The sequence below is a fragment of the Macaca thibetana genome, chromosome 7, assembly GCF_024542745.1.
Source record: "Macaca thibetana thibetana isolate TM-01 chromosome 7, ASM2454274v1, whole genome shotgun sequence".
In the NCBI taxonomy this organism is placed as follows: Eukaryota; Metazoa; Chordata; class Mammalia; order Primates; family Cercopithecidae; genus Macaca; species Macaca thibetana.
The window spans coordinates 9,325,410-9,337,496 of NC_065584.1; positions in this window are offsets into that span (position 1 = coordinate 9,325,410).

Consider the following 12,087-nt stretch of genomic DNA (forward strand, 5'->3'; position numbering starts at 1 on the left):
GCTCCTTTCATTCTACTCCCTGCATCTCTAGATGAGACTGCTGGGAGACAGTGACTCTAAGGACAGACAGGGCAGTGCAGTTTGAACCTGAGATTTTCTCCTTAACTCTCTGATTTGGATTGTCACTTGCTTTCACATTCCTCTGGCATTAGCATTGCCTGAGGGTCAGGATCTCTGTAAATGTTAGAAAAGAGAGTGGGTGCTTTGCTCATCCCAATACTTCATCCATCCATCCCCCTAACTGAGTATCTTCTATGCTCTGGATTCTGTGGCCCTGAGAAAACATGGAAGACTAGAACAAGGCAGCATAGAGACAACCACAGGGAGCCCGGAACCACAGCGAGGGCAGTAAGCTTTGACCATGAGGAGGGATGGTCAGACAGGGAGGGATGGTCAGGTGTAGAAGAGGCAAAATGTGAGGTTGCAACGAATGGACGAGAAAGAGCCAAACGGCAAATGAGGAGTACAGACGGAGCCACGTGTGCAAAGACGCAAAGGTGAGCAGAACTGAGGCACGCACGTGAGCTTGGAACAGAGTGAAGAGAGACAATGGCAGGGGCCCAGAGGCAGGGCCTGGATGATGAAAGACTGTGGAAGAAACAGAGAGCAGTTTGGGTTCTATTCAGAAATGAACAGGGAGACATTGAAGGAGTTTCAGGGGGAAAGGGAGAGGATGGTTTTTGATTTTTTGGTTGTTTGTTTGTTTTTTTGAGACAGAGTCTCCCTCTGTCACTCAGGCTGGAGTGCAGTGGCGCGATCTCGGCTCACTGCAAACTCCACCTCCTGGGTTCACGCCATCTCCTGATATTGAGATATCACTCTCAATATTCAGCCTCCCAAGTAACGGGGGCTACAGGCGCCCGCCACCATGCCCGGCTAACATTTTTTATTTTTTAGTAGAGATGGGGTTTCATTGTGTTAGCCAGGATGGTCTCAATCTCCTGACCTTGTGATCCACCGGCCTTGGCCTCCCAAAGTGCTGGGATTACAGGCGCGAGCCACCATGCCCGGCCAGGTTTTGTATTTTTCAGAGATTACTCTGGCTGCAGTATGGATAATGGAGCAGAGGGTAACAAGAAAAGAGGAAGGAAAACCTCATAGAATCCTTTCACAAACCTCAAGGGAGGGTATGATGGTGACCTGAGTGAAAGCAACCCCTGTTTGGACGGAGAGGGAAGGTCTGATGACAGGAACATTTATGGTGGTCTTCATGGAAATCGACTACTTATGTCAGATAAGTCTATGTTAGAATAACGAACAACCCCAAAATCACAGTGGTTCACAGAGAGGCAGGGTTATTTGTAACATACATCATTGTTCATCAAGGAATCACAGGAATTCTGTGGCTCTGTGATGTGTCCTCTTCAACTGGACAGGCTGGTCTCCTCAAAGGGAGAACTACACAGGGATTCTAGCAACTTCTGTCCACAAGCTGCACCCACTACCTCAACTCATATGCGACTGGCTAAAGTAAGTCACAAGGTCAAGGTTGACATTACTGTTGCGGGAAGTAGTGTGTTTCTACAAGGGACAGAAAATGTATTCACAGTAGTACTGTCTATCCTCATCTGCCTGCTTGGTCACAAGTATTCACCTTCCTCCTTTGTTCATGTACAAGATGCTTACTCCTTCCTAAAGAGAGTCAAAGGTCCTACTTGGACTCAAAATCCAGGATGTCATCTTTGTCTCTATATAAAGTCTGGAGACTGCCCTCTCCCATCTGAAGTTCCATAAAATAAAAATGTGAGTTACTTGTGATCTCACCCCCAAATACAAAGGTGCTATGGGGAGAGGGGAAGAATAAAAGCAAGAAAACTCCTATTTAAGAAGGGAAGAGTAAGCGGCGCACAGTGCTCACCAGTCTTTAGCAATTCTGAAACCCAGACAGACATGATGAGGATTCCCCACCCCGGAGTGTGGGAATGTCCTGGATGAGGCCCAAGCTCTCCTCCCTGGGAGCACGTCCCAGTTCATCATCTTCCATGGCTCTTAGAGGGCAAAGCCTGTGTTCAGAGGTAGGATCAAGCAGGTGGAATTAAGAGTTAAATTTTGGTAGCATGTTAATACAGGAGGCTCTTTGCTAGTTTAGATCATATATGTGAGTGGAGTATGTGTTTGTATGGGTGTAACTGTGTGTATGTGTTTGTGTGTGTGTATGTGATGCCCTTCCTTCCTACATTATATTTTATTCATTTTTTCATAATTCTAACCTTCATTTAGATATTGACAGGGCTATTGAGCTCCCTTCAGCATTGCACGAGAGCATCAGGAGCTCCTTTCTCCCCACAAAGAAGAATTTGATCACCAGCCTTTCAGAACAGCACTTTAAAGACTACCTTGGTCTAATATCCTCCAATAGCTTTGGGAGAAAGTAGCACTTTGGAAAAAGAATCTATTGGTCAAAATTACAGCACTTAGGAGAAGGACTAGAACATGGTTCAGTACTCAGGCTCCTGCCCCACACTGCAATTAAAAGAAGTACTTTTTTTTTTTTTTGGTATCTAATAGACCCAGTCATATGCTTGATATCACTCTCAATATTCAAAATTACACAAATGGTTTCAACATCAGCTACTCTGTCCCAATTAAAATTAAACTATTTGCACTGCATGCATATTTATACAATCATCCCCTTGACTAGATGTAGTCATGTGCATAGACATCGAAGCTAAATCATGTATTGTCTGAACAAAACACATGGCGGCAAAGGATGGGTTGGTATTGGAAGCTGGGGATAGTGTCTCCATTAGGCAGGCAGTTAATTTAAAGTTTAAAAAATGGATTTTCAACAGCTGATACATGGCAGATTTAATAACCTGACAGTTTTTTCTCTCTTCCTAGCTAGTCCGTTCAACTTTGACTGGACCTGTTGCAGGATGATATGATTACCATTGTGTGCACCCTCTGGCATTATTTAAAAAGGCAAATCCCTAATCCCTGCTTAATTTTATGAACTGTCAAAATGATTCTAAATATCTGCTCTGTTTGCATTTTCACCTCGGGACAGAAGTCCAGAGGTACAGATTGGGTGTACAACAGTGGACTTGAGGCAATTTTCATCTCTTAATGCCTGTAGCGTGAAAGGCTGAATTTGTAATAATCACCAGATTATCTCTAAAGATCGCTCTGTTGTACCTGCAAAATGGTTCTGCAGAAAAATGCAAAAGATACAGGGAAAAGTAATGATGAGAGGCAGGAGATGATTGCTCTTCCTAATCCCTGATGGAAAGAAAAAAAAAAAAAACTCACACACAACACCCGCCCTGCCCAAGACAAACGTTGGTAATTTCTGTTAAATGCTGTTTGGAATTTGCAGTGGCAGAAACCTGCTCTCGAGTCAAAGATGGGCTCAGTCCCTGTGCTCCTGCAAGCAGCTCCTGATGCTGAGGCATAAAAGCTGAGGGTCATTTGCAAAACAGGTCCAGAAGAAGAGGCAGGCTCTCTACCCAACTGAAGAGAGAATGGGAAACCAGACAATGCATGGAATGGCCCTAGTGCATCGGCTGGGATGTGTTTTTTTCTCTTTTCTCTCTCTACTGGGGAAAGGCAGCAGGGGGATGTGGGAGGCAGGTCAGGGCTGGACCCCAGTGTGACTCGAGATAGCTGTGTGACTTTCATCAAATGTCACCTTGTCCCTGTCCTGGCTTCTGTTTATGCTCCTGACAAACGGGAGTGGAAGGTTGGTGCTGGCTACAAATCCCACCAACACCAACACACAGCAGAGAGGACATGCGCACTTCTCTCTGCTGGGATCTGGATTCTGAGCGTACATCCTGGCTTCCTTTAATCCTTGGTATTCTGAGAGGCAGGTGTCAGAAAGGTGAGGGTGTAGAACTATGCTCACCTCTGAATTACAGGTCTCTAAACAAGGAAAAGGAAGTAAGTTTAGGTCTAACTACAGGCAAGAAAAGAGGCAAGTTTAGGTCTAACTATAGGCTCGAACATGTTACATGTCTGGGAAGATCTCATCTTTTCCCCTTCACGCACACACACAAAATCTATGGTTTTCAAGACGTCTAAATAATTACACAGACAAAAGAACATTGTACGACGATCCCTTACCTCAAAGTTTTAAGAATGGAAGTTTTAGGTAATTGGATATTCTGAAAAATTGAGGGAGTAATACTGACTTTCCTTTTAACTCACTGGTGAAAGGGGCCAGAATACAAACTTTCTTCTACATTTTATCTTGAGGACGTTAGGAATGGCACTGGAAAGTAAATTATTCTTTTTTAGAATTGATAGATAAGGAAAAGTCCAAGTTGAATATGCTCAGACTTCAGTTTATGCACTTGTAAAACATTACGGTAAATTCTAGACCAAGCCTGTCTTCTTGTAGTGTGCTCCTCAAAGAAAAGACAGTATCCAAGCCTACTTCTCGCCATACCTTGGAGTGGCTGTGGAGCAGAAGGCAGATTCCTGGAGTCAGAAACCAGAGGTCTTCTGAAGGAAGTGCTCTGCTGTGAGTCCTAATGCATCAGGATATCTTACAGGTTGTTGATTGTGTTTTGTTTGCTAATTTTAAATCTGTGAAATCTTTGGTTATTCATCAGATACTCCAAAGTAGCAGCTTTGGTAGTGAAATCTTCCTAGGTGTAAACTGAAATTGGCCCAAAACAATCAGAAGTTGGGAGTTTCCTGAGAAAACCGGGTGGAATACATTCTCCTTTGCTCTATTTTTTAAATGCCCTGTGGCTTATTAATTAATAAGCTAATCCTCTTTTTCTGACACACTTTCATAGAAAGAAAATATGTGGATCACTTCAACATCAAAGCGAAAGCATAACTACCACTTTAAATGCTAGATAATACCTCATGGTGATCCCTTACAGTTGCTTCAAGATGTTACAGTTTATAAAGTGCTTTTAATACACTGTACATCACAACAGTATGACTTAATATTGTTTTATTGACTAATAAAATAACTTAAATAACATTAATAATATTTAATATTTAATCACATTAATAACATTTAACATTCCACACACATTAAAGTAATAAATGAGGAGGGTACAGCCATAAACCAGACACTGTGTAGGTGCTTCACATAATCTTACTCCATTCTTCACAGCGATATTAAAAGGGTGGCTTTAGTCACCATGCAAAAGAAAATGAAGCTCAGAGAGATAAAGCAGTTGCTTGACCCAGGTCACACACCTTGTCAATGACAGACAGAGCACAACCCCAGGTCTTCAGATGCCAATTGAAATAGTTTTTACAGTGCATAATACTAACCAGGTTTCAAACATACATGTCATTTGTAAATTACATGACCCTTTCTTACAAGTGTTACCATTTGCAGAAACTTTCAATTGTTTGATTTGATGTCCGAGCACTTACTGGGTACAGTGAGGATTTCCTCCTTATAATGAAACCCAAGAAGGAAAAATTAAAAACAAAACAATCAGACAATCTGGAAAGTGGTTGAGCATAAGTTCTCATTAGAGGAAGCAAAATCCTTTCTTTTTGGAGGAAGCATTTTGTACACCATCACATGGGAGATGCAAGGGCAAATTTTGTACTTCAGGGGACCTGCGTGAACATATGGGCCCGTTAATCATGAAATATTGATTGGGGATTGAAAGTATGAAACAGGTTCCATGACACATGGGTTTATTTTGTTGGTCCGAAGTGTTAAGTAACACAAGAGCCATGTTAACATTCATCTCCTACTCTTCTTTTGTTAGCAGGTTAGTGCTCACCCAATTCACATATCCTCAGGCTTATGAATTATTAATCAAAAGAGCTAAAAAGTCAATCCAATCTGGTTAGATACAGTAGTACTTGTGGCTTCCAAACTTTTAAATAATGAATGGTTTCATCACTTCCCCAGTGGATGTCAAGCAAGGAGAATGTCTGGAATCAAAATCCCACTGGGTAACGAAAGAAACATAGTGAAAAAAAAAAGTAGTAATTTTTAATAATAGCAACTCCAACCTATTGTATCATCACTGCCACTCTCGAGAGAGATCATTTCAGAATGGGAAGGAGAGGTGTCTTGAAAAAAGGGCTTTATGGGATGAAATATTCCCAGAAAAAGTGCTATAGTATAAGGGAGTAGGTAGAGAATACGAATACATCCACACAAATAAGTTGTAATGTTAAAAATGCATGCCTTTTAGTGTTCCTAATTCTTCAAAAGAAAAACACACCTTTAATTATTTTTTATGTTGGAGGAATTCTCTAATGAACTTCTCATGATCGGAAACTTGGAGGAGAAACACAGAATAAAAGGCAGAAATAAACGGTGTATTTAGATTGACCAAATTATTGTCAACAATAGGACTTAGTGCAGAAAGGGAGGTGTTTAGTAGGCAATAATAGAAAGAAAAGACCAACTCAGAAATAATGGGTTCCACGAGTATGGGAATGTGATAGAGAAATGGGGATCGTAATAAGACCTAAGAGAAGAAGAATTAGTATTACAAAGTGTTGATGCATGACTCAGGATGAATTGGTGAAGGTATGCTGGAAATACATAAAAAACAAATGATTTCAGAACTCTCTACTGAGTTTCAGATAATTCTGTTGGGTCACTTTTGCCCTTAGGTGGGAGCACAAATGAAGATTAGAACCAGGGTTGGCTGAGACTTGGATCATTCACTGAATGTTTGGTGTTCAATTTATTCTGCCCATTCTAATGCATGCTAAAAATTCTCATTCACCTGGAAGATTTCGTTTCACTCTGACATTCCCATTCACCTTAAACTTCCAAATCCCTCCAAAAGTTCCAGGTCACCAGTGTTAGAAATCATTGGCTATGTTTAGCATTCTATTACATGTATTTGACTAAGTGATTGGGTTGTCCTGGGGGAAGATACCTGTACAGGGAACATAGAAAAAGGAAGCAGAGTGTGCCTTTGTTGTTAACTAGGCTTTTGCTCCAAATCCCACTGAGGAACTCTTTGGTGAAATGTGCTCAAACATGTGTAGGTTAATGACAAGTCCAAAGGCCTGTTATTTTTTTTTTCTTCCTCCAAAAACTAGGGTTACCATATAAAACACAAGGCATCCAGTTACATTTGAATTTCAAATGAGCAAGATATTTTTGAGTACAAATGTGACCTAAATATTATATAGGCATACTGAGAAAAAAATATTTGTTGGTTTTCTGAAATTATAATTTAACTGGGCATCCTATATTTTTATTTGCAATCTCACTCTAAACCCAAACTCAGATCTGAAGGTATCACCATCCTCCAAAGTTGATCCACACAGACAAAATCTTAGTGACAGTGCCTCGTATATAAATAAATTTGAAGTTTAAAATATGTTCCCATTGCATCCTCTTCCTCCTTTTCTCTTGTCCTCCCTTTTTTTCTTCCTTTCTTTCTTTTTCTTTTTTCTTTTTTATTTTTTCCTGAGCAGGTATATCTGGAATTGTGCTGCCCATGAAGATTTACAAATGAATCGGCCCCATCCCTTTAATTGGAATAGCTCCTAGTCTTTTGGGAAATAAAGGCATGCATCTACCCATTGTACAAAACAAAATACTTTAATAGAATTTCTATCCATCCATCCATCCATCCATTCATCCATCCTCCATCTGAACTCTGATTCGTGGAAGAACAACTTACTGATTCTGCTTAAGGAGAAACCCCGCCACACTGTGACAATGTATCTTGAAAACAGACCATCCATTTTTTTTTTGGATGGTAAAACTGAGTCTTAGAGAAGTTACTCAACTGCAGAGTAACCGGGTAAGCAGCAGATTCGGGTTATAAATCCCAATCCTTAGCCTCGATTCACAGGACAAAGCTCAACATGCTCAGCCCCACTTTCCTTCTGTTGTTTTTCTTTTCCCCTCTTTCTCACAGAACCTCTACTCCCTCATGTGCCAAGACTCACACGTCTTTCTTGGGTGACATCTGCGGTGGGCGCCGTGACTCCTGTCACCTGTGCGGGGCCCGGGCTGCCTCCTCCCCTCCCCGCCTTCCTCGCCCTGGGCCTGACCGCAGGGGCTGAGTGTCTGGCCTCTGCACACCACTTTCTCAGCAGGGCACTTCCTCCCTGCACGCTGCTCCTGCAAGTTGTTTATCTCTCACAAGGATAGTAACAAAGATCGTATCGGTGCAACTCTATCTGTCTGGGCACAGATGTCTGGCTCCCTGGCAGCTCTTCATCGCCCTGCTGTGCCTCACCTTCCAGAAGTCTCCTTCCTCCTCCCCCCGGAACCCCCTTCTTCCACACTGCGGATGATTAGTTGAAACTCAGCAGGGCAGAGCAGGCGGCTGCACTGCTCCACTGAGGGTCTTGGAGCTGCCAGGAGCCAAGGCCCTTCCAGGCCTTCCAGCAACTGTTTAGACACTGGTTGCTCCTGGGCCAGGCATTAGAAGGGGACAGACAGGGAGGTCACAGGGACCCCAGATGGTAGTGACGATGGCAGCTTGTTGAAGGAAGGAAAGGAAAAGAGAGATGGGGAGGACCACATGACTAATTTAAAATGCCCCAACGAGGTGGTCTGGGTGCAGAGTCTTAGGATGTGCACTGTCCAGCAAGGCCTTCAGCAGTGATGAAAACATCCCCTTGCTGGGCTGTCCAAGACGGCAGCCACCTGCCCCGGGAGGCTATTGTGAACCTGAGATGTGGTGGGTGTGACTGAGGAATGGGATTTTTAACTTTATTTATTTGAATTAATTTGAATGTAAATAACCACATGTGGCTAGTAGCTAGAAAATCAGAGACACAGTTTCGCAATGTGCTGCCAGACACCCACGTCGAAGGTGCAACCCTTTAGGCTGATGGACTAGCTCCTTTCTGACCTCTGCTAATAGGAAGAGAAGTCCTTGGCTTCTTTGCTCTTAATTTATTCGTTCAGTTTCTCTATATTTAAAGTATGATTAATAATTCTTGCCTCACTTTCTTCACAATGTGTTGGGAAAATCCAATCAAATTATGAAATAATTGATCATTTTAGCTCACAGCTTTAACATAAGTATCACTGCCTTGGCAGGGACGCTGTTGTCTGATCTTCATGTACATTTCTCCCTGGCAACGCCCACAATGATTGTTTAAGATATTTGCACATGTGCAAAGCTCAAAACAAATGCAAAAATCATTCCAATACTTATCAATTGTTTTCTATTATTGCACGTGGAGAGTTGGCCTGATGATGTGGGTGGAGTGCCCTGAGTGTCTGGCCAGCCTGAGTCTCAATCCCATATTTTCAGAAGACTACCAGCAGACAGGTCACTTAAGTTGTTGCATATCCCACCCCTCATTGGTGAAATCAAATCCTGATACTCATGGCACTGAAGCTGTCAGGAGAAATGATAGGAGATCCTGTCTTTGAAGCATCAAATGCAGTGCCCAGGGTACCCACTAAAGGTCAGTCCCTGACCTTCCTCTTGGAAAACGAGGGGATTTTGATGAAACATTTAGGACGAATGGTAGCCTTTGAATGCCTCGACGAAGGGCTACTGGGAACATTGCGAAGGCAAGTTCTGCAAATCTGAATACAGCTCTTATTGGGTGCAAAGAAGACTTCTACTGTTTTCAAACCCCTGTCAAATGCCGTGACATTTCTAGACTTAAGTCACTCATCTCCACTGGGTTTATTTACAAGCAGCAAAGCAAAGTTTCCGGCTTCTAAGGAAAGAGGCTTCTAAAATCATATTAAAAAGACCTCAAAAGGTTTCCTAGACATCAAACAGTCCTTAAAATAATATTTTGATGGTTTAATTGTAAATAAATCAGGAGCATATGGATTAAATTTCAATCAAAATATGCATGACTTTTTAAATCATGGGATAGGACAGAGGACTTGGCACAATGCACTTTGGGGTTTTATTGAACTCAGAGCATTTGAGAAATGCTTTGTGACATGGGACAGGGCTCAGCCCCTGCTTCTTCATATACACCAAAGGAAATTGTAGCTAGGAAGTGAGTTTCCAGCTTTCAGGAGATCTGATTTGGAACGGCCTTGATATCCTCCTACCCAGGGCCGGCCCCGAAGCACACGAAGTCCCACACATTTCCTGAAAGCTGAAAGGGGAGCACCAAAGTCCACCTCGATGGCAAAGCAAGCAAGAGAAGTGAAACTATGGGGGTAATTTTGCTTCTTCAAGTCCACAAAGAGGACAAGGCTGTCTGTCTAGTCACTGGGTGGTGACACTGAATTCATCTTCCAGCTTCTGTTGAAAGCAGACCTGCAGAGCTAAGGGATCCATGGACATGGGTCCAGGATGACCAATAAATCTCTTCACACATGTGCGCAGACACACAGGGACACACTCTCACACACACACAGATGCATAAGTGCATACACACAGGCAAACGTGAGCAAAGGAGGAAGTGGATTTGGGAGACTGTCACCATGCTGCTGGACCCAATTCACTCTCTTCTTCCTTTTGATCACGGGCCCTTTTCTCCCATTCTCCAAATGAATTCAAGTCAGCAAGCTACAGTGGAAATGAGGGATCTTTCCTCTTCTCTCCTCCCCTCCCTTTCTCTCCCTTACCTCCCCTCTTTTCTCTCTTCCCTTCTTTCCCTTCCCTCCCTCCATCCCTCTCTCTGTTTCCCTTTCTGCCCTCTGCCTCTCCCTCTCTCCTTCCTTTCCCTTATGCACTCCATTGCTTCTTATGAGCCCTTCTCTTATGCAAACCCAGGCTTTATAATGCATCCTGTTCAAATCAATCCCAACTGTCCTTTCCTACTCAAGGGAAACCCAGGTTCCTGTTAGTTTTCACCCCTACTGCTTGACACTGGCTGCCCCCTCTGGCAGGCGGTTGATGGCTGCCGCAAGTCGCGTGGCACGCCGTGCACAATGGGAGACCCTAGGTTCAAGCAGGAGTGCAGCTGAGTCTGAGGCTCCCAGCAGTGAAGCTGACGATTGGACTTTCTCGGTGGGGTGAGACTTGTATGCACACGGCTGTCCTGAGGATGCCAAGCCTCACAGCCTGAGCGTGGTTTGAGAGGAGGGTCAGGGTTGAGCTAGACCAGCTACATACAGGCTCCTAGGCACCTGAATGGCCCCACCCCCAGGCTGCTGGGTTGCTCCCAAGTGCACAGAATCTGAAGACCTGAGATCTGGGCTGCTGCATTTACATTTGAGTGATTGTCTGACAAGGTAGCTCTCAAGGACTTCAGGTTATTCATTTCCTGCAGGGGAATTTTAGAAAACTTGGCTCACAGGGTTCTTTGGATGGACAAGGAAATCTGTTTCTGAAACAAGGCAGTGGATAGGTGCCAGCCATTACCATCATGGGCGGTGTGGGCAGAGTGCCCATATGACAGGGGCCCTCCTTGGCTGCCGGCAGTGGTGGTCCTCAGTGCAGGCACCGCCCCTAGATTCAGCAGGCCAACCAGGGGTACTGGGGTTGGTCTTGCCTCAGGGTGCCTGAAAGTGCCAGGAGTAAGGTGCTGGGGTGATGGCAGGGGCTTGCCTGCTGGGAAACTTGGCAATTGCAAGACAGTGGCCCACTGAGAACAGCCCAGAGCCCTGACCCTAGTACACAGCAGAGGAAATAGCCCCAAGGTGACAGTGACAACGTTGGAATGACAGCTGTGGCTACAAAATCACAGCCACCACCATGCTGAGTGCTCTTCCACCTCCTTTTATCCTCCAGAAAATCTTGGGTCCTAGGCAACATCATCTGCATTTCACAGATGAAGAAACTCAGTTTCTGTGGCATTACTGACTCACAGAAGGACACACCGGGAGGAAGTGATAGAGGTTGGACACTAAGAACTAGGGTCCACACAACCATCAAGGAATTTTGCTTATTGTAAGAGTGGGATGACATAAAATATAAACAAACAATTTGCCAACACTGAAGATCTGTTCAAATATCTTTTTATTAAGTTGAATACCATAAAAATCTAACATTAGCACTAAGATATCAATATTAGTTCTATTGCTACTAATATAATCAGTAGTGATACTAATTATTACCACTGACAAAAGTGGCAACAGAGCGCCAGAGCTGGTTCAGTCTGTTTCAACCCGCGTTTCCTAATGGAGATCTGCTAAGCTTTGGGCGCTGTGTGTGTTGACATATCACTGATTTATCTTGAGTGCTATATTCACACGGATTGGGATGCTGAATCTTGAAACATGATACTATTCAATAGGCCCATATCCCACTT